The sequence below is a fragment of the Oncorhynchus masou genome, chromosome 18, assembly GCF_036934945.1.
Source record: "Oncorhynchus masou masou isolate Uvic2021 chromosome 18, UVic_Omas_1.1, whole genome shotgun sequence".
In the NCBI taxonomy this organism is placed as follows: domain Eukaryota; kingdom Metazoa; phylum Chordata; class Actinopteri; order Salmoniformes; family Salmonidae; genus Oncorhynchus; species Oncorhynchus masou.
Genome location: NC_088229.1, coordinates 22,087,824 through 22,109,786, shown reverse-complemented (window position 1 = coordinate 22,109,786; position 21,963 = coordinate 22,087,824).

The window sequence follows — 21,963 nt, the reverse complement described above, 5'->3', positions numbered from 1 at the left end:
TACCGTGCCTTTGGTAAGTGTTCAGACCCCTTGACCTTTTCCACATTTCTGTTACGTTATAGCCTTATTCTAAAATTCATTCAAATTCATTCAATTGTTTTTTTCCCCTCATCAATCTACACTCAATACCGCATAATGACTAAGCAAAAACAGTTTTCCCCCCCCAGAGCTGTGTCTTGACACAATCCTGTCTCGGAGCTCTACTGACAATTCCTTCGACCTCAGTACTTGATTTTTGCTCTGACATGCACTGTCAACTGTGGGAACTTATATAGACAGATGTGTCCCTTTCCAAATCATGTTCAATCAATTTAATTTACTACAGGTGGACTCCAATCAAGTTGTAGAAACATGTCAAGGATGATCAATGGGAACACTGATGAACCTGAGCTCAATTTCAAGTCTCGTAGCAGATGGTTTGAATACTTATGTAAATAAGGTATTCATTTTTGTACTTTTAATACATTTGCAAAAATGTCTAAAAATCTGTTTTCGCATTGTCATTATGGGATATTGTGTGTAGATGGCTGAGGAACTGTTTTTATTTAATCCATTTTAGAATAAGGCTGTAACGTAACATGTGTGGAAAAATTCAAGGGATCTGAATAGTTTCCGAAGGCACTGTACTTAGCACGTTAGCTAACCCTAACATTAACCCTTTAACCTAACTCCTAATGTTAACCTTAACCCTAATTCATAACCTCGTTAGCCTTAGACACCTAGCTAACATTGGCAACAATAAATAGGATTTCATAACATATTGTACGTTTGCAAATTCGTAACATATTATTGTCACACCCTGATCTGTTTCACCGGCCTTTGTGATCATCTCCACCCCCTCCAGGTGTCACTTATTATCCTCGGTGTATATATCCCAGTGTTTCCTATCTCACTGTGCCAGTTCGTCTTGTTTGCCAAGTCAACCAGCGTCTATCCTTGCTCCTATTGTTTCCCCATTCTCTTTTGTTTCTAGTCCTCCTGGTTTCGACTCTTGCCTGTCCTTACTCCGAACCCACCAGCCTGACCACTCTGCCTGTTCTGTCTTCAAGCCTGCCTATTTTTTTTTTTTTACCTTTATTTAACCAGGCAAGTCAGTTAAGAACAAATTCTTATTTTCAATGACGGCCTAGGAACAGTGGGTTAACTGCCTGTTCAGGGGCAGAACGACAGATTTGTACCTTGTCAGCTCGGGGGTTTGAACTTGCAACCTTCCGGTTACTAGTCCAACGCTAGGCTACCCTGCCGCCTCCCTATTTTCTTGTATTGTTTGGATTCGGATCTGGTTACTGAACCCCTGCCTGGCCTGACCTCAAGACTGCTGGACTCAAAACAGAGTTGATGAACTCTTGCCTGTCCCTGACCTACCTTTTGCCTAACCCTTGGATTAATAAATATCGGAGTTCAATGACTATTATAGCTGGAAACTGCTGATTTTTAATGGAATATCTAAATCAGTGTACAGAGGCCCATTAGCAGCAACCATCACTCCCGTGTTCCAATGACACGTTCTGTTAGCTAACCCAAGTTTATCATTTTAAAAGGCTAATTGATCATTAGAAAACCCTTTTGCAATTATGTTAGCACAACTGGCGAATTCATTAAATAGTCCCCGCAAAAACAAGTCACAACACTAACAGTGAAGAGGCGACTCAGGGATGCTGGCCTTCTAGGCAGAGTTGAAAAAAAAGCCATATATCAGACTGGCCATAATAAAAAGAAAAGATTAAGATGGGCAAAATAACACAGACACTAGACAGAGGATCTCTGCTTAGAAGGCCAGTATCCCAGTGTCACCTCTTCACTGTTGATGTTGAGACTGGCGTTTTGCAGGTACTATTTAATGAAGCTGCCAGTTGAGGACTTGTGAGGCGTCTCTTTCTCAAACTAGACACTCTCATGTACTTGTCCTCTTGTTCAGTTGTGCACCGGGGCCTCCCACTCCTCTATCTATTCTGGTTAGAGACTGTTTGCGCTGTTCTGTGAAGGGAGTAGTACACAACGTTGTACGAGATATTCAGTTTCTTGGCAATTTCTTGCATGGAATAGCCTTCATTTCTCAGCACAAGAATAGACTGACGAGTTTCAGAAGAAAGTCCTGTGTTTCTGGCCATTTTGAACTTGTAATTGAACCCACAAATGCTGATGCTCCAGATACTCAACTAGTCTAAAGAAGGCCAGTTTTATTGCTTCTTTAATCAGAACAACAGTTTTCAGCTGTGCTAACATAATTGCAAAATGTTTGGTAGGCTAGTTGAGAACAAGTTCTCATTTACAACTGTGACCTGGCCAAGATAAAGCAAAGTAGTGCGACACAAACAACAACACGGAGTTACACATGGAATAAACAAGCGTACAGTCAATAACACAATAGAAAAAAGTCTTTATACAGTGTGTCCAAATGGCGTGAGGTGGTAAGGAAATAAATAGGCCATAGAAGCAAGTAATTACAATGTAGCAAATTAACACTGGAGTGATAGATGTGCAGATGATGATGGGCAAGTAGAAATACTGGTGTGCAAAGAGCAGAAAAGTAAATAAAAACAATATGGTGATGAGGTAGGTAGATTGGATGGGCCATTTATAGATGGGCTATGTACAGCTGCAGCGATCGGTTAGCTGCTCAGATAGCTGATGTTTAAAGTAAGTGAGGGAAATATAAGTCTCCAGCTTCAGCGATTTTTGTAGTTCGGTCCAGTCATTGGCAGCAGAGAACTGTAAGGAAAGGCGGCCAAAGGAGGTGTTGGCTTTGGGGATGACCAGTGAGATATACCTGCTGGAGTGCATGCTACGGGTGGGTGTTGTTATCGTGACCAGTGAGCTGAGATAAGGCGGAGCTTTACCTAGCAAAGACTTATAGATGACCTGGATCCAGTGGGTCTGGAGACGAATATGTAGCGAGGGCCAGCTGATTAGAGCATACAGGTCGCAGTAGTGGGTGGTATATGGGGCTTTGGTGACAAAACGGATGGCACTGGGATAGACTGCATCCAGTTTGCTGAGTAGAGTGTTGGAGGCTATTTGGTAAATGACATGGCTGAAGTCGAATATCGGTAGGATTGTCAGTTTTACTGTATGGGTATGTTTAGGGTATGTTTGGCGGCGTGAGTGAAGAAGGCTCTGTTGTGAAATAGGAAGCCAATTCTAGATTTAATTTTCAATTGGAGATGTTTAATATGAGTCTGGAAGGAGAGTTTACAGTCTAGCCAGACACCTAGGATTTTGTAGTTGTTCACATATTCTAAGTCAAACCGTCCAGAGTAGTGATGCTAGTCGGGCGGGCGGGTGTGAGCAGTGAACGGTTGAAAAGCATGTATTTAGTTTTACTAGTGTTTAAGAGCAGTTGGAGGCCACGGAAGAAGTGTCGTATGGCACTGAAGCTCGTTTGGAGGTTTGTTAACACAGTGTCCAAAGAAGGGCCAGATATATACAGAATGGTGTTGTCTGTGTAGAGGTGGATCAGGGAGTCACCCGCAGCAAGAGCGACATCATTGATGTATACAGAGAAAAGAGTCGGCCTGAGAATTGAACCCTGTGGTACCCCCAAAAAGACTGCCAGAGGTCCAGACAACAGGCCCTCCAATTTGACACACTGACCTCTGTCTGAGAAGTAGTTGGTGAACCAGGCAAGGCAGTCATTTGAGAAACCAAGGCTGTTGAGTCTGCCGATAAGAATACGGTGATTGACAGAGTGGAAAGCCTTGGCCAGGTCAATGAAGACGGTTGACGGCAGAACAATCTTTTATCGATGCCGGTTATGATATCGTTTAGCACCTTGAGCATGGCTGACGTGCACCCGTGACCAGCTCGGAAACCAGGATTGCATAGCGGAGAAGGTACGGTGGGATTCAAAATGGTCAGTGATCTGTTTATTAACTTGGCTTTTGAAGACTTTAGAAAGGCAGGGCAGGATAGATATAGGTCTATAACAGTTTGGGTCTAGAGTGTCACCCCTTTGAAGAGGGGGATGACCCCGGCAGCTTTCCAATCTTTAGGAATCTCAGACGATACGAAGGAGAGGTTGAACAGACTGGTAATAGGTGTTGAAACAATGGCGGCGGATCATTTTAGAAAGAGAGGGTCCAGGTTGTCTAGCCCAGCTGATTTGTATGTGTCCAGGTTTTGCAGCTCTTTCAGAACATCTGCAGTCTGGATTTGGGTGAAGGAGAAGGAGAAGCTGGGGAGACATGGGCAAGTAGCTGCGGGGGGTGCAGAGCTGTTGGCCGGGGTTGGGGTAGCCAGGAGGAAAGCATGGCCAGCCGTAGAGAAATGCTTATTGAAATTCTCGATTATCAGTGGTGACAGTGTTACCTAGCCTCAGTGCAGTGGGCAGCTGTGAGGAGGTGCTCTTGTTCTCCATGGACTTTACAGTGTCCCAAAACTTTTTAGAGTTAGAGCTACAGGATGCAAATTTCTGTTAAAAAAAGCTAGCCTTTGATTTTCTGTCTGACTTCGTGTATTGGTTCTTGACTTCCCTGAACAGTTGCATATCGCAGGAACTGTTCAATGCTATTGCAGTCCGCCACAGGATGTTTTTGTGCTGGTCGAGGGCAGACAGGTCTGGAGTGAACCAAGGGCTATATCTGTTCTTAGTTCTAAATTTTTTTGAAAGGCGCATGCTTATTTAAGATGGTGAGGAAATTAATTTTAAAGAATAACCAGGCCTCCTCGACTGACGGGATGAGGTCAATATTCTTCCAGGATACCCGGGCCAGGTCGATTAGAAAGGCCTGCTCGCAGAAGAGTTTTAGGGAGCGTTTGACAGTGATGACGGGTGGTCGTTTGACCGCGGACCCCATAGCGGATGCAGACAATGAGGCAGTGATCGCTGAGATCCTGATTGAAAACAGCAGAGGTGTATTTTGAGGGCAAGTTGGTCCGGATAATATCTATGAGGGTGCCCATGTTACGGATTTAGGGTTGTACCTGGTGGGTTCCTTGATAATTTGTGTGAGATCGAGGGCATCTAGCTTAGATTGTAGGACTGCCGGGGGTAAGCATATCCCAGAATGAACTCTGAAGATAGATGGGGGGCAATCAATTCACATATGGTGTCCAGGGCACAGCTGGGAAGTGAGGGGGGTCTATAACAGGTTGCAACAGTGAGAGACTTATGTCTGGAGAGATACATTTTTTAAATTTGAAGCTTGAACTGTTTGGGCATAGACCTGGAAAGTATGACAGAACTTTGCAAGCTATCTCTGCAGTAGATTGCATCTCCTCCCCCTTTGGCAGTTCTATCTTGACTGAAAATATTGTAGTTGGGGAGGGAAATCTCAGAATTTTTGGTGGCCTTCCTAAGCCAGGATTCAGACACGGCAAGGACATCAGGGTTGGCGGAGTGTGCTAAAGCAGTGAGTAAAACAAACTTAGGGAGGCGGCTTCTGATGTTAACATGCATGAAACCAAGGCTGTTTTGGTTACAGAAGTCAACTAATGAGAGTGCCTGGGGACACGCAGGACCTGGGTTAACCTCCACGTCACCTAAGGAACAGATTAGGAGTAGGGTGAGGGTACAGGTAAAGGCTATCAAAACTGTCCGTCTAGTGCGTTGGGGACAGAGAATAAAAGGAGCAGATTTTTGGGCATGGTAGAATAGATTCAGGGTATAATGTACAGACAGGGGTATGGCGGGGTGCGGTGTGTGTGAAGGGAGTGGCATGTCTGGTGGGGTGAGTGTGTGTCAGTGCTATATGTAAGTTGACTATGCAAACAATTTGGAATTTCCAAGACATTAATGTTTCTTATAAAAACAAGAATTGATGCAGTCAAGACAGACTCATATGCATAATATTAATATTAGCCCTCTTACGATGAAGAACAAGATGTGCTGCTCTGTTCTGGTCCAGCTGCAGCTTAGCTAAGTATTTCTTTGCAGCACTTGACCATATGACTGGACAGTAATCAAGATAAGTTCAAACTTGTATAAGGATACAAGGCGAGACCCAGATGCAGACATGGGAGGCAGATGGTTCGAGTCTTGATATTTGTTAAACAATCCAAAAGGGGTAGGCAAGAGAGTGGTCGTGAACAGGCAAAAGGTCAAAACCAGTTCAGGAGGTACAGAGTGGCAGGCAGGCTCGAGGTCAGGGCAAGCAGAATGGTCATGCAGGCAGGTACGGAGTCCAGAAAACAGGCACGGGTCAAAAACCGGAAGGACTAGCAAAAGAGAATAGAAGCAGGAGTACGGGAAAACCACTGGTTGACTTGAAAGGCATACAAGACGAACTGGCACAGAGAGACAGGAAACACAGGGATAAATACACCAGGGAAATAAGCGACACCAGGAGGAGGTGGAGACAATCACAAGACAGGTGAAACAGATCAGGGTGTGACAACTAGAGCCTGCAGGACTTGCTTTGTGGAGTGTGTGTGTGTGTGTGTGGTAATGTGTAAGGTAACAGGAGGGAGGACAATCATCCTCTCCATGCTATTGTTCCCTCATTGCTGCCACACTCTCCACTTGCCTGGCTGATTAAGTCAGTGTTTCTCTCTTGTGCTTTACGGTTAATTTCATCAACCTTACTCTTTCCAGTCAATGACTGAAAGGACCCCAATTTATATAACACCTCTACCTATGAGCCATCAATGACCTTTGTGCTTTTTCTCCCATTACCTGTCTGACATCCAGTCTAGAGGTGTTGTTACCTCGTTGTTATGTTAAAGTATGTTGACAGGCTGTTGTGTTTACACAGGCAGTCCCACACAGCCCACAGGCTCAGCCTCAGCCATGTCTGCCCCGCCAGGAGAGACTGAGCTGTCTGCCACGCCATCAGTCAGCCATGTGCTGAAAGGTTGAGCCACTACAATGCAATTACACATTAATTTCACCCAGGCAAGGCAGGCTTCCCTCCCCCTCCATCACTCTCCTCCATCTCCCTCCCTACCTCCTTCTCAGGCACCCCTGTCTTCCTCCACTGCACACAGAAATCCTCTCCATTTCCTCTCTCTTTCTGCCTCCTCATCCCCTTCCCCTCTGCTCCCTCTTCTCTCATTTTCCCTCTTGATTTCTTGTTACCCTCTCCCCTGTCAACTGTAGGTTCAGAGAAATCCACTTAATGCAGCATAAAGGCCAACAGTGGAAAGGAGAGGTAGAGCATGAAAGAGGAATAGAGAAGATACCAAAGGGGAGGGGAGCAATAGAAAGAAAGTCACCTGAATAAACATGAACTGCAGAGGAGGAAAGACTTGGAGAGGAACGCGTGAGGAAGAGGAGGGGTTTGATATTGCCGAGCTTTCTGGGGTCCCCTGAATGAGGAATGAAGGGTTGTATTTGGGCATGTGACGAATAACATTTGATATGATTTGCTTTGAAGCAGAGGCTGGCGCTAATGATATATTGATCTGACACAGCCTGGGGTCACATAACTCTGACTGTGGGACTGGCTGAGAGAGAGAAAGACAGATGTTTATTTTCCCTTTTGTGCTATTTGCACATAATGGACATTTGAAATGTGTGTAATGTTTACTGAATAATTGGTTTATTTTTATTGTTTATTTCACTTTTGTTTATTATCTATTTCACTTGCTTTGGCAATGTAAACATTTCCAATTCTAATAAAGCCTTTCAATGTAATTTAATTGAATTGAGAGAAAGAGAGAGACAGAGAAGTAAAGCTATCTTTAAGAAAAACAGAATGTGTAATTTAGCCTATTAAACAAACAAAAAAACGATGTTTCAAGTGAAAAATAGGCAGGTCTGATGCCGAAAAATGAAGTCAAATTCTTGCCTTCTTCACCCATATTTGATTTTTGTACCGCTTCATGGCAACAAAGTAATGAACTACTGAAAACACTACCTAGATTTAAATTGAGTTCAACTCCCACCAAGTTACTGCTAAATGTAGTTCAATTACTATTTGAAATACATGTTCACTACTCCCCAATACTGCAATTGACATCCCATCATGCTTAGGGTCATGTATAAAAATGCCCAGGTGTCTGTTATTTTGCTTACCATGGCTAGTAGAAGAGATCTGTAACTTTGAAAAAGGGGTCTCAAATGAGCATAGGAGGTTTAAAGAGTGTGTGTGTGTGTGTGTGTGTGTGTGTGTGTGTGTGTGTGTGTGTGTGTGTGTGTGTGTGTGTGTGTGTGTGTGTGTGTGTGTGTGTGTATCTTAGTCACCAGATCTCCACCCAATTGAACTCTTATGGGAGATTCTGGAGCAACGCCCTGAGGCAGCATTTTCCCCCACCATCAACAAAACACCAAGTTATGGAATATCTCATGGAAGACTGGTGTAACATCCCTCCAATAGAGGTCCAGACACTTGTAGAATCTATGTCAAGGCGCGTTGAAGCGGTTCTGAGGGCCCAACGCCCTATCAAGACAATTTATGTTGGTGTTTCCTTAATTTAGGCAGTTACCTGTATGAAGATAAGCGAGTTATACCTTTTACGCTGTCAAACATTCAAACATAGAGAGAGGGAGGTCATGACCAGATGAGCTCCCACATTTTCCTGCAGGTTTTGTGCTGCTACCATGTTGTGTTATGTTGTGTTGCTACCATGCTGTGTTGTCATGTGTTGCTGCCTTGCTATGTTGTTGTCTCAGGTCTCTCTTTATGTAGTGTTGTGTTGTCTCTCTTGTTGTGATGTGTGTTTAGTCCTATATTTATTTATTTTTTATTATTTTTAATCCCAGCCCCCATCCCTGCAGGAGGCCTTTTGCCTTTTGGTAGGTTGTCATTGTAAATAAGAATTTGTTCTTAACTGACTTGCCTATTTAAATAAAGGTTAAATAAAAAAATAAAAAAACACCCATTGGGTTGTTAACAGCCTGCTGTTTGACTGAGAGCTGAATTACTCTGGTGTTCTGTTGTCATGCTGTCAAGCGCTCCAGCTCTTATGCTACACTAACAATCTGTACTAATATTATGGACCCTCAATTTGACAGCTACTCAGTCTCCACCTCCACCATGTATTTGGCTCAAGCTAATAGTAGAGCCTTTCAAATAACAATTACATTTTGTCTGAGGCATGGTGTAGGGCTATGCTGCAGTGAATTAAAATGAGTCCATTTATGTTGCAGTGAATTGAAATGAGTTCAGGGTCCAGGTCTGTGTTCAGTATCATTAATATCAGAGCAACTCCCTGCAAGAGCTGGAGATCAGGCGTTTAGGAGGAGGAGAGTGTCTGGGGAGCACATTAAGGTGAGATCACTGTGAAGGGAGAGAGGGTGGGGGAGAGGGGATTAATGGTATTTTCTCAAGGTTCCCTCTTCATGTGTCGAGGTGTGTGTGTGTGTGTGTGGGAGAGAGAGAGAGAGAGAGAGAGAGAGAGAGAGAGAGAGAGAGAGAGAGAGAGAGAGAGAACAGCAAATGTATTCACCAGCAGAGGTATTGCCATCATATTGATTCTGGAACCCTTTGCTGAAATATAAATGAAACAAACAGATTGGAAAATACATCAGTCTACAGGGGCGATGAAGAGATAGACTCTTTAAGAGAAGATGTCATCGGAGTTCCTGAAGTCTTAGACGTGTTTATACACTTAGATGAGTCTGGGGTCACAAGGTTCTAGGTCTCCCTTGGAAATCTAATGAGCTATTCATTTAAATAGTAGCTGTAGTTCATTTCATAAAATGATCCCCTCCTATCCTCCAATTGTGTCCATAGAACCTGATGTGGTCGTACCTGTGGCTGTTTCTTAGGGTCTATGTGGTTCCGGATACTGTGAACAGGGGTCTGAGTAGGGATTAATCCAAGCATAGGAGTTAAAGACTCTTGCATGTTGTGGTCCCTCTAAGCACTTCCTTTCATTAGTCATTTCTCTCTAAGCCCTCATCCTTTTGCCTGCTACTAGTAATCTCTATCCCCACCGGAAGGAGAACTCTAAAGCTGCCACCTCCTTACTTTCCACTTTTCTCTCTCTGTCTCGTTGTTTTTTCATGCTGTGCAGTCTTTGCCCTCCACAAACATTCTCTCACCCCGCTACTTCAGTCTCCAGCTCCTGTCCACCCACCTCTCTTCCCCTCTCTCATGGTCTCACTCCCTGCCCTCTCAATTCCTCTCTCTCATGGTCTCACTCTCTGCGCTCTCAATTCCCCTCTCTCATAACTTCTCACAGTTCTTCTTCCTCTTTCTTTTCCACTTTCCTTCGCTCTCTGTGCTAAGATGCCACGAGCAGTGTTCACAGCTGGGTTCTAATTTAAGGAAATGTGGTCATATGTACTACATATTGGATATCACTCATTTAAGAAATCTGAAAAACATATTTCTCTCACCTCTCTCTCTCTCTCTCTCTCCCTCTTTCTATCTCTCTTGGAGAATCTTGATACAATCAAAAAAGGCCCGTCTATCCCTTTACCCTCATTTCCCTTGTCGACCCCCCCCCCTCCTCCCTCCAGAATCCTGTAACCACGTTACATCTGTTGTGACACAATTATTAAAATGAGATGGGAATAGGGGACTGGGAAGAGTAGTGATAAACAAGGAATGGAGAATAGTGATGGATTGGCAGTAGGGAATAGTCTCCTCTCTGTTTTGTCTCAGACTAATTCAGTGGGCCTGATAGGCACGCAACGCTATTAAGTGGAGCAAAAACATTTACATGACCCAAACAACAGTCTCTTCATTTTGCAGTGATACACATAAATAATCACATTTCTCTCTGTCTGATGCCACTCTACTGTGCTCTCTCTCACACACTATCTCTACAGTATCATCTGTCCTCTCCTCCTCTATATCAACAGTGTGACTCTGAAATAAGATCACTATCTCTGTTTCAGGGAAGTAACTGTTCTTAGACCTTTGCTAGGCCCTCTTAGAAATGAATGACATCGTACAGACTATAACCATTGAACTGAATCGGATTGAATAACTTAGCATTTTTGCACTGCTCTCATACAGAAACCTTTTTTTAAAATGTGTTCCTTGCCTGGCATGAATATATAACATTGTCCTCTTTCCCCACTTCCCATATTTACTGACTGACTGGGGCTTTGCCTGATCTTCTCTCTTAAACTATTAATCAATAATCGATCCTATTTCCCTAGACTATGAATTACTGTGAATCCTCCCATCTTCTGACCAAAGCTTCCTCTATTCAAGGTGGATTAAACCAACATACTCTGGACCCATCTAAGAGGTAGATTTCCTCTCCTTGCACTTCACCATTCATCTTGAGTCTCTCACTTCATCATTCCTCTTTTTCTCTCTCTCTGTCTTTCTCTCTATCTAGGCGGCAGGTAGCCTAGTGGGGCCAGTAACCGAAAGGTTGCTGGATTGAATCCCTGAGCTGACAAGATAAAAATCTGTCGTTCTAGCCCTGAACAAGGCAGTTAACCCACTGTTCCCCGGGTGCCGAAGACGTGGATGGTGATTATGGCAGCCCCCTGCACCTCTCTGATTCAGAGGGGTTGGGTTAAATGCGGAAGACACATTTCTGCAGAAGATGCATTCAGTTATCAGTTTAGGTATTGTCATGCCCTGATCTGTTTCAGCTGTCCTTGTGATTGTCTCCGTCCCCTCCAGTTGACGCTTATTCTCCCCAGTGTATTTATCCCTGTGTTTCCTGTTTCTCTGTGCCAGTTAGTCAAGTGAACCATCTTGTTTTTCCCGTACCCCTTTTGCTATTCTCTTTTTGATAGTCCTCCCGGTTTTGACCCCTGCCTGACTCTGGACTACTTTCCCACCTGCTTGATCTTCCTGCCTGGCCTGACCTTGATTCTGCCCGCCCTTCGGTACCTTTTGGACTCTGGTTTTGACCCTTTTGCCTGTACACAACCATTCTCTTGCCTTCCCCTGTTGGATTAATAAATATTGTAAGGCTCCAACCATCCGCCTCCTGTGTCCTCATCTGGGTCTCATCTTGTGTCATGATAGTAAGAACTGGCCATGACAGACCCAGCAGACTTGGACCAGCTTCGCCACACTGTCTCCCTGCAGGGAGCCACCATTAGGAGACATGAGGAGTTGTTACAGGACCTTTTGGAAGGGCTCAGTTCCTTGACGGAACACCACAACCATGGGTTAAAGGCTATTATGGAGCAAATCAGGGAGTTAGCTCAGAGGCTGCCTGCCACCTTTGAAAAACCTCAATCACCCAGTAATTTCTTCCCTATCTGTGGTGAGTTTGTACAGCCTATCCCGACTTCCCGTGAACCCCGCTTATCTCCTCCAGAGCTATATTCGGGACATCCTGGTACCTGCCAGGGTTTTCTTTCACAGTGCTTATTTTTGAGCAACAGCCATCTTTGTTTTCGTCAGACCGATCGAAGATAGGGTATATAATTACGCTAATGTTGGGAAGGGCGCTCTCCTGGGCTACGGCAGTTTGGGAACAACAATCTGTCATTTGCGGTCATTTGGAGGAATTCATGGCAGAGGTGAGAAGTTTTTGAGTCTCCGGTACCCAGGAGAAAGGCAGCCAGCAAACTGCTTGACTTAAGTCAAAACTCCTGTAGTGTGGCAGACTATGCGGTGGACTTTAGCACGTTGGCTGCCGAGAGTGCCTGGAATCCGGAGTCTCTTTTCGATACTGCACGGATTATCTGTGGAGGTAAAGGATGAGCTCGCTACTCGGGAACTGCCAGTGGACCTCGACTCTCTTATCGCCTTAACCATTGAAATTGATGGACGCCTAAGGGAATGCAAGAGTGAGAGGAGGTCTGGTCTCGGGTACACTCGTGCACCCGATATGGCACGTTCACCTACCATGGAATCCGGAAGTTTCCGAAGGCAGCTCTTCCGGCAGGAATCGAAGCCACCTGAGCTCTCTCGTGAATCTACGACAGGTGAGTTGGTGTTATGGGATTTATTTGAATAATGACTAAATTACGTATACATTTAACGTAGAACTATAACTAAACCGAATACTACCCTGTCACTGTATGATTGTATGAATCGTATTATAATCATAACACTGCATATAATGTGTGTAGTTTTAGTCAAGAATTAGAACAAGGACTTTCTGTTCCTTGTTAGAAACTAATGGAGCTATCGTCAGACCGGCTGGAATACTGTGTTCCTTACAGGACATTCTGTCCCAACCCAGGGAGGAGAGAGACCTTGGGCTTGAGGTAGATTGTTTAACAGGTGGCCGACAATGTGAGAAGGCTTGTGAACTATGTTGCCATTGTATCTAAGAGGAGGAGGGACATTTATGATGAAATGTGAGGTATTTAAATTAATGTACATGGTATTATGAGCAGAGCTCTCGAGAATAAACACTATTGGTTAATGTTAATGACTGGTCTCTGTTGAACCTTACAAATTCTTATAAACAGACAGAGTGTTTTAATTGAATTGGTTAATGAACACATAGGAACTAAATTCCTCTAACAGTTGGATACTCCTGAGCCTATGCAGTTGGGAAGAACTAGGCTATCAGTTTGGGAGCGCTCACCGAGGATGAATAATAACTGTTGTCTGTACTGTGGAGGGGCAGGACATTTTATAGCTACCTGTCCTATTAGGAAACCCTTGTCACTAGTGGGTGCTGTGGGGAGACCGATCTAAGTCTCTCTGAATGCTCATTGACTCTGGGGCTGATGAGTTTTATGGATGCCACTATTTCTTCGGAGCTTGGTATTCCCACTCAGCCTCTCTCTGTCCCCATGGATGCTAGGGCACTGGGCGGCCGCTCTATAGGGGAAGTCACCCATAGTACTGTGCCTGTTCAATTACGGGTTTCGGGTACCCACAGTGAGACCATACAGTTCCTCCTCATTGCATCCCCCCATGTTCCGGTTATTTTGGGATTTTCCTGGCTCCAAAAGCACAATCCTGTGATTGACTGGACCACAAGCTCCATCCTGGGTTGGAGCCCATTTTGCCATTCCCACTGCCTTAAAGCATCACAGCCTAGTCATTTTCCTCGGGAGGTTAGCAAGACTGCGGATGTCTCTGCTATCCCCACGGAGTACCATGACCTCCTGGAAGTGTTTAGCAAGGCACGTGCTACTTCCCTTCCCCCGCACCGTCCTTATGATTGTGCCATTGATCTTCTCCTATGCACTACACCACCTCTGGGTCGGTTGTACTGTCTGTCCGGACCAGAGGCCATTGCTATGAAGGAGTACATAGAAGAATCTCTTGCTCCTGCACCATCCGTCTGCATCTCCTGTTGGCGCAGGGTTTTTCTTTGTGGAGAAGAAGGACAAGATCCTGGCCCGTGCATTGACTACCGGGGACTTAACGATATCACTGTCAAAAATTGTTAACCTCTACCTCTCCTCTCCTCTGGGTTTGAACCTTTCCAGGGGGCTACCATGTTTTCCAAGTTGAACCCTCGGAATGCCTACCACCTGATTCGGATACGCGAGGGGGATGAGTGGAAGACAGCCTTCAACACAGCCAGTGGACATTATGAGTACCAGGTCTTGCCATTTGGACTCACCAACGCCAATGTCTTCCAAGCTTTGGTCAATGATGTGCTTTGAGACATGCTAAACTGGTTTGTGTTCATCTACCTGGACTACATCCTGTTTTTTTCCCGATCTGCACAAGAACACGTACTCCATGTCAGACAGGTCCTTCAGCACCACCAATTGTTTGTGAATGCTGAGAAGTGTGAGTTTCACCGCTCTTCTATCTCCTTTCTGGGATATGTCACTGCTGAGGGCAATGTTCAGATGGATCCTAGAAAGGTGAAAGCAGTGGTGGATTGGCCTCAACCAACATCCAGGGTGCAGTTGCAATGGTTTCTTGGTTTTGCAAACTTCTACCTCAGTTTCATGCAGGATTACAACACCCTGGCAGGCCCCCTCTCAGCACTCACCTCCCCCAAGGTACCGTTCAAATGGTCTCCAGCTGTCAACAAAGCCTTTATGGACCTGAAGCATCGGTTCACTACAGCACCCATCTGGACCCCTCAAGTCAATTTGTGGTGGAGGTGGATGCTTCGAATGTTAGAGTGGGGGCCATCCTGTCCCAGCGATCTTCCCAGGACCAGAAGCTTCATCCCTGTGCCTTCCTGTCCCATCGTCTCAATCCTGCTGAAAGGAACTATGATGTTGGCAACCGAGAACTCCTGGCGGTGAAGATGGCGTTGGATGAGTGGAGGCACTGGCTGGAAGGAGCAGAACAGCCATTCCTGGTCTGGACTGACCATAAAAACCTGGAAATATCTCCATTCAGCCAAGCGCCTCATCTCAAGGCAGGCCCAGTGAGCCCTCCTGTTAACCAGATTCAACTTACCATTTCCTACTGTCCAGGGTCTAAATATGTAAACGCCTGACGCTCTCTCCCACCTATACAGTTCCTCTGCCTCAACCTTGACCTCCGACACCATTCTCCCTACCTCATGCCTTGCTGCCACTGTGGATTGGGGTATTGAGAATCTGGTTCGCAAGGCGCAACGCTCCCAGCCTGGACCTGAAAGGGGCCCGGCAAACTGGCTGTTTGTCCCTAACCCAATCCGGCCCCTGGTCCTGGAATGGGCTCATTCCTCCAGGCGGACCTGTCATACAGGGTCCCGTCATACACTAGCCTTCCTTCGTCAATATTTCTGGTGGCCCACAATGGTCCCTGACGTCTCTGCCTTCGTCCCCGCATGCACTGTGTGTGCTTAAAATAAGACTCCGTGGCAAGCTCCTTCTGGCCTCCTGCAGCGACTACCGGTTCCTCATCGTCCCTGGTCTCATATATCTCTGGACTTTGTCACTGGGCTCACTCCGTCGTCTGATGGCAACACTTTCATTCTGACGGTAGACGACCGGTTCTCCAAGGCCGCCCATTTCATCCCTCTCCCCAACCTACCTTCTGCTAAGTAGACGGCCCAGTTTATGGTGCAGCATGTCTTCTGGATCCATGGACTCCCGGTAGACATGGTCTCCAATCGGGGGCCTCAGTTCTTTTCTCAGTTCTGGAAGGCATTCTGCACCCTTATTGGGTTGTCAGCCAGCCTGTCATCTGTATTCCATCCCCAAACCAATGGTCAGTCGGAGCGAGCCAACCAAGACCTGGAAACCACCCTGAGGTGCCTAGGTCTCAACTAATCCCACTACCTGGAGCCGACAGCTGGTCTGGGTGGAGTATGAATGGAACACCCTTGCCTGTTTGGCCACGGGACACTCCATTTGAGTGTTCTTTGGGGTATCAACCTCCACTCTTCCCGAAACAAAGAGGTCAGCATACCCTCGGCCCAGATGTTTGTCCGCCGCTGTCAACGTACCTGGAGAAGAGCTTGGGCAGCACTTCTCAAGACCAACTCCAGGTGTCGTCGACAAGTGGACTGTCGCCAGACAGCCCTGATCTGTTTCACCTGTCCTTGTGATTGCCTCCACCCCCTCCAGGTGTCGCGTATTCTCCCCAGTGTTTTTATCCCTGTTTCCGGTCTCTCTGTGCCAGTTCATCTTGTATGTTAGTCAAGTCAACCAGGACCTTGTGAAGATGCTGGAGGAAACAGGTACAAAAATATCTATATCTGTCACGATCGTCGTCGTAATCATACTCAGACCAAAGCGCAGCGTGGAATCGGTTCAACATCTTTTTAAATTAAGGAGAACCGAACAACAAAACAATAAAGCATAAACGATTCGTGACGTTCTGTAGAGTTCACAGGCATCAACACAAAAACAAGATCCCACAAAAACCCAGTGGGAAAAGGCTCCCTAAATATGATCCCCAATCAATACAAAAACTAGAGTACCCACCCTAGTCACACCTCGACCTAACCAAATTAGAAAATAAAAGGCTCTCTAAGGTCAGGGCATGACAATATCCACAGTAAAACGAGACCTATATCAACATAACCTGAAAGGCCGCTCAGCAAGGAAGAAGTCACTGCTCCAAAACCGCCATAAAAAAAGCCACACTACGGTTTGCAACTGCTCATGGGAACAAAGATCATACTTTTAGGAGAAATGTCCTCTGGTCTGATGAAACATAAATAGAACTGTTTGGCCATAATGACCATTGTTATGTTTGGAGGAAAAAGGGGAAGGCTTGCAAGCCGACATATACTATCCTGTTATGAACTTGAGTGAAGACCCAAACGCGGTTTTAACAGAAAACAGAGTTCTTTAATAAAAAACAGGAATGGCATATCCTCTTCCAACGTGGAACAAAAGAACGGTATAATGCAGGTTGCACCTTGCAGACTGGACAGGACAAGGTGGAAGCAGGAGACGACAGCTTGCTTCTGGCATCAAAAAACACAAACAAGAATCAGACACTGAAATAGCAGGATGGCAATCAGTGAGGTGGGGAAAGAAAAGTTATGTAGAACAGCTGGGGATGAGAGACAGAGAAGGTAACCTTGAAGAGAAAGCAGGAACATCTCAAGACATGACAGTCTCACCGAGCGCCTCCTGGCGCACTCGAGTTGCCTGGCGGCAAAGGGTCTTCCAAATCCAGCACGTCCCGAGAGGACAACCGACCCCAAGCATACTGAACCAGTTGTGGCAAAATGGCTAGATGGGTGCGCCCTAAAGGATGGGGGGGGGGAGGGACAACAAAGTCAAAGACCGGGTGGAGTGGCCATCTCGACAGGATTAATGACCTGGGAAATACGGACACCAATCCTATTGAAAAAGCTGTCTTAAGGGGAAGGTTCTGAGTGGAGAATAAAAAGCTGACCGCAACAATATCTAGGACTCTTGGTCCTACGCTTATTACACGGCCCTCACAGTCTGCGCCCTGAAAGTGCCGACCTGACCCCCCTTCCAGGTGCGCTCGCAACAAAAGCCTGAGCGGAGGGGACGCAGGACTCGGCGAGCTGAGATGAGAACAGCGGAGGCTGGTACCCGAGGCTACACTGAAAAGGGGATAGACCGGTAGCAGACGAAAGCGTGTGGGCGTACTCTGCCCAGGGCTGTTCTGACCAAGACGCAGGGTTAAACAAAGACTGCGTAAAATGCACCAACAGTCTGATTGGCCCGTTCGGCTTGAAGACTGGGGATGAAAGCAATTGAGGAAGCCCCAATCAAACGGCATCCCTCCAAAATTGAGAAACTGCGGGCCTCTGTCGGAAGACCCAAGGCTGAATTCGGAATGTTCTCGATGATCTGAAAGAAGCTTATCGAAGGAATGAAATGAGCATTCGCCTTAGAGAATCTATCGACAGCCGTAAGAATAACTGTCTTCCCCGCTGATGAAGGCAGTCCGGTGATAAAATCTAAAGCGATGTGAGACCACGGTCGACAATGGGAAGCGGTCTGAGACGGCCGGCAGGAGGAGAGTTCCCAGATTTAGTCTTCGACGCGTCACTTCCCGAGTGGGCCACCAGAAACGCTGGCGAATGGAAATGTCGTACCCCGAAGGCCGGGGTGGCCGGCTAACTTGGCAGAGTGGGCCCACTGAAGAACGGCCGGACGAGTAAATCGGGAAACAGAAGGTTCCTAGGACAAGCTCGCGGCGAGGAGTGTGATGTAAACCTGCCTCCAATTCCCCAGACAGTCATATCAGGGAGAATCCCATTTCGGGGTCGGTGGAGACCTCAGAAGAACTGAAGAGACGAGATTCAGGTTTGGTGTTTTTGATAAGAAATAACAAACTAAACGAGCGAAAAACAGAGCCCAACGAGCCTGAACGCGCATTAAGTCATCTTTGGCTGATGTACTCAAGGTTCCTATGGTCAGTCCAAACGACAAAAGGAAACGTTCCAACCACTGTCGCCATTCGCCTATGCGGATTTCAACATCATAGTTATTTGTGTAAGCGATGAGAATGGACCTTGCCGTCAGAGAGCGCTGAAATGGCTCCCACGTCTGACGCGTCAACCTCAACAACAAACTGTCTAGAGATGTCAGGTGTAACAAGAATGGTGCGGATGTAAAACGATTCTTAAGAAGATCAAAAGCTCCCTGGGCGGAAACGGACCACTAAAGCACGTGCAGAAGTAAGGGCTGTAAGGAGCAAAATGCACAGAAATTACATGAAACCACACGGTAGAAATTAGCGAAGCCCAGAAAGCGCTGCAGCTTGACACTTAGGAACGGGCCAATCAATGACAGCCTGGACCTTAGCGGGATCCATCTTAATGCCCTCAGCGGAAATAACGGAACCGAGAAAAGGGACAGAGGCGGCATGAAAAGTGCACTTCTCAGCCTTCACATAAAGACAGTTCTCCAAAAGGTGGAGGGAGTGTCGCACGTGCTGAACATGAATCGAGAGAGACGGTGAAAAAATCAGGATATCATCCATGTAAACGAAAACAAAATGTTCAGCATGTCTCTCAGGATGTGTTAATGCCTGAAAGACAGCTGGAGCCAAAGGAAGAACCCGGTATTCAAAGTGCAAACTGTTAAACGCCGTCTTCCACTCGTCCCCCTCCCTGATGCGCACGAGATGGTAGGCGTTAACCAATTTGAAAAACCTGGCAGATCTCGAAACTGAAGACATAAGAGAAGCGGATAACCTTAACTGTTATGTCATTCAGCCCTCGACCACGCATGGGCGCAACCCGTCAGAGAACCCCGCGCCGGCAGAAGGAGACAGGTACCGGCGTCAGCGAAACCGACAAATAATCCAGACCTTTTCGGGAGCCGACAGAGAGTATAATCTGCCCTTTCCCGGAAGAGATCAATACTACAGTCATGACCGGTGGGAAGTGGCCTAGTGAACACCGTGCGCAGATCGTGATACTCCTCCGGCACCCCTGTAATATTTCCTGTGAAGAAGAGACAGAGGAAACAGGAGGGATAGCAGACATTAAACAGTTACATGACAAGAAACATTCCAGGATAGGATAGTATTACTAGACCAATTAATAGAAGGGTTATGGCGCACTAGCCAGGGATGACCCAAAACAACAGGTGTAAAAGGTGAACAAAATTAAAAAAGAAATGGTTTGCTAGATTACCAGAGACAGTGAGGGTTAAAGGCAGCGTCTCACGCTGAATTTTCTACTCTAAAGCGAACAAGGCCCTGGGCTCCCCTAACTTTGTCAAGATAGAATGTCATGTTCCCGAGCCCAGGTCTCGTCCATAAAACAGCCCTCCGCCCCAGAGTCTATCAAGGCACTGCAGGAAGCAGATGAACCGGGCCAGCGGAGATGGACCGGAAGGTAATGCGTGATCCAGAAGGAGAGGCCTGAAGTTGCGCTCACCAGTAGCCCTCCTCTTACTAACTCTGGCTTTTACTGACATGAGGTGACAAAATGACCAGCGGAGCTGAGACAGAGTAATTCTCCGTTCCCCTCTCCTTGGCCGAGATGTCAGCATCCGAGCCGTTCAGTAGTGATGTGAGAGGGGAGCAACGGAGAACGTGGCTCCTTTCCACGAGCTCGGCGAGCTTATCAAATGCTCTAACGAATGTCGAAGCTGTTAAGGGTCAGACTGGAAGGAACCTCCCGGGAGAGGATCTCATCCTTAACCTCGACGTGGAGACAGAAAACCAAAGTTTCAGTCACTGGCTCAGAGAGTGCAGACAGAATAATCCGTTATGGATCTATTCCCCTGACATATGGCCTCTATTTAACGGTCAAATACATCTCCTCCTTAAAGTCCTGATACTGGTTAATACAAGAGCAGACTTTAGTATGTGTGCGCTCCTGTGTTGGGCTGGAGAGAGAACACCACATCAAAGTGAGGTGATGGCACTTCAGTGTCCCCAGAGTGGTTGATCCTGGGCAAAACATGCTGGATCGATTTATGCAGACTTGGACGGCCAGGGTCTCAACGGCATGTTGAGGTGACAATTCCTCCTCGTGTCTGTGTCCCTGGATCTGTGTGAAAAGGGTCCGTGTGGGTGGTCTGTTCTTCTGTTAGAACTTGACAGGGGAGAAAACAGAGTTCTTTAATAAAAAACAGGAATGGCATAAATCCTCTTCCAACGTAGTCAATGGAACAAAGAACGTAGGCAGGTTGCACCTGCCATGCAGACTCCGACAGGACAGGGACAACGAGCGACAGCTTGCTTCTGGCATCAAAAAACACAAACAAGAATCAGACACTGAAAGTAGCAGGAACAGAGGAAATAGAGACCTAATCAGAGGGGAAGAGAGAACAGGTGGGGAAAGAGGACGAGCTAGTTAGGGAAATGTAGAACAGCTGAGGAGAGACAGAGAAGGTAACCTAAAAAGACCAGCAGAGAGAGAGAATGAAGAGAAAGGACAGGAACAGACATAACAAGACATGACACTATCCCAACCGTGAAGCACGGGGGTGGCAGCATCATGTTGTGGAGGGGCTTTGCTGCAGGAGGGACTGGTCCACTTCACAAAATAGATGGCATCGTGAGGGAAGAAAATTATGTGGATATATTGAAGCAACATCTCAAGACATCAGTCAGGAAGTTCAAGCTTGGTTGCAAATGGGTCTTCCAAATGGACAATGACCCCAAGCATACTTCAAAGTTGTGGCAAAATGGCTTAAGGACAACAAAGTCAAGGTATTGGAGTGGCCATCTCAAAGCCCTGACATCAATCCTATTGAAAATTTGTGGGCAGAACTGAAAAAGCGTGTGCGAGCAAGGAGGCCTAGAAACCTGACTCAGTTACACCAGCTCTGTCAGGAGGAATGGGCCAAAATTCTCCCAACTTATTGTGGGAAGCGTGTGGAAGACTACCTGAAATGTTTGACCCAAGTTAAACAATTTAAAGACAATTCTACCAAATACCAATTGAGTGTATGTAAACTTCTGACCCACTGGGAATGTGATGAAAGAAATAAAAGATGAAATAAATCATTCTCTCCTATTATTCTGACATTTCACATTCTTAAAATAAAGTGCTGATCCTAAAACAGGGCATTTTTACTAGGATTAAATGTCAGGAATTGTGAAAAACTGAGTTTAAATCTAATTGGCTAAGGTGTATGTAAACTTCCGACTTCAACTGTATATGCATTTCCCAATATTAGCATTTGTGTTACATTACCTATTCAACGCTGAGACATCTGGTCTGTATGTACACACTATATTTGGTCTGTATATGTACACAAGTACTGCATGTGCAAATTCAGAAATGGTTCCATTATAGTTGGTTCCATTATGTGCATATTTGCAGAGTGTAAGGCAAAATGCACAGCAATGTCAATGCACCACACTGAACTTGCACTGCACTGGAGGGCAATAGAAAGCA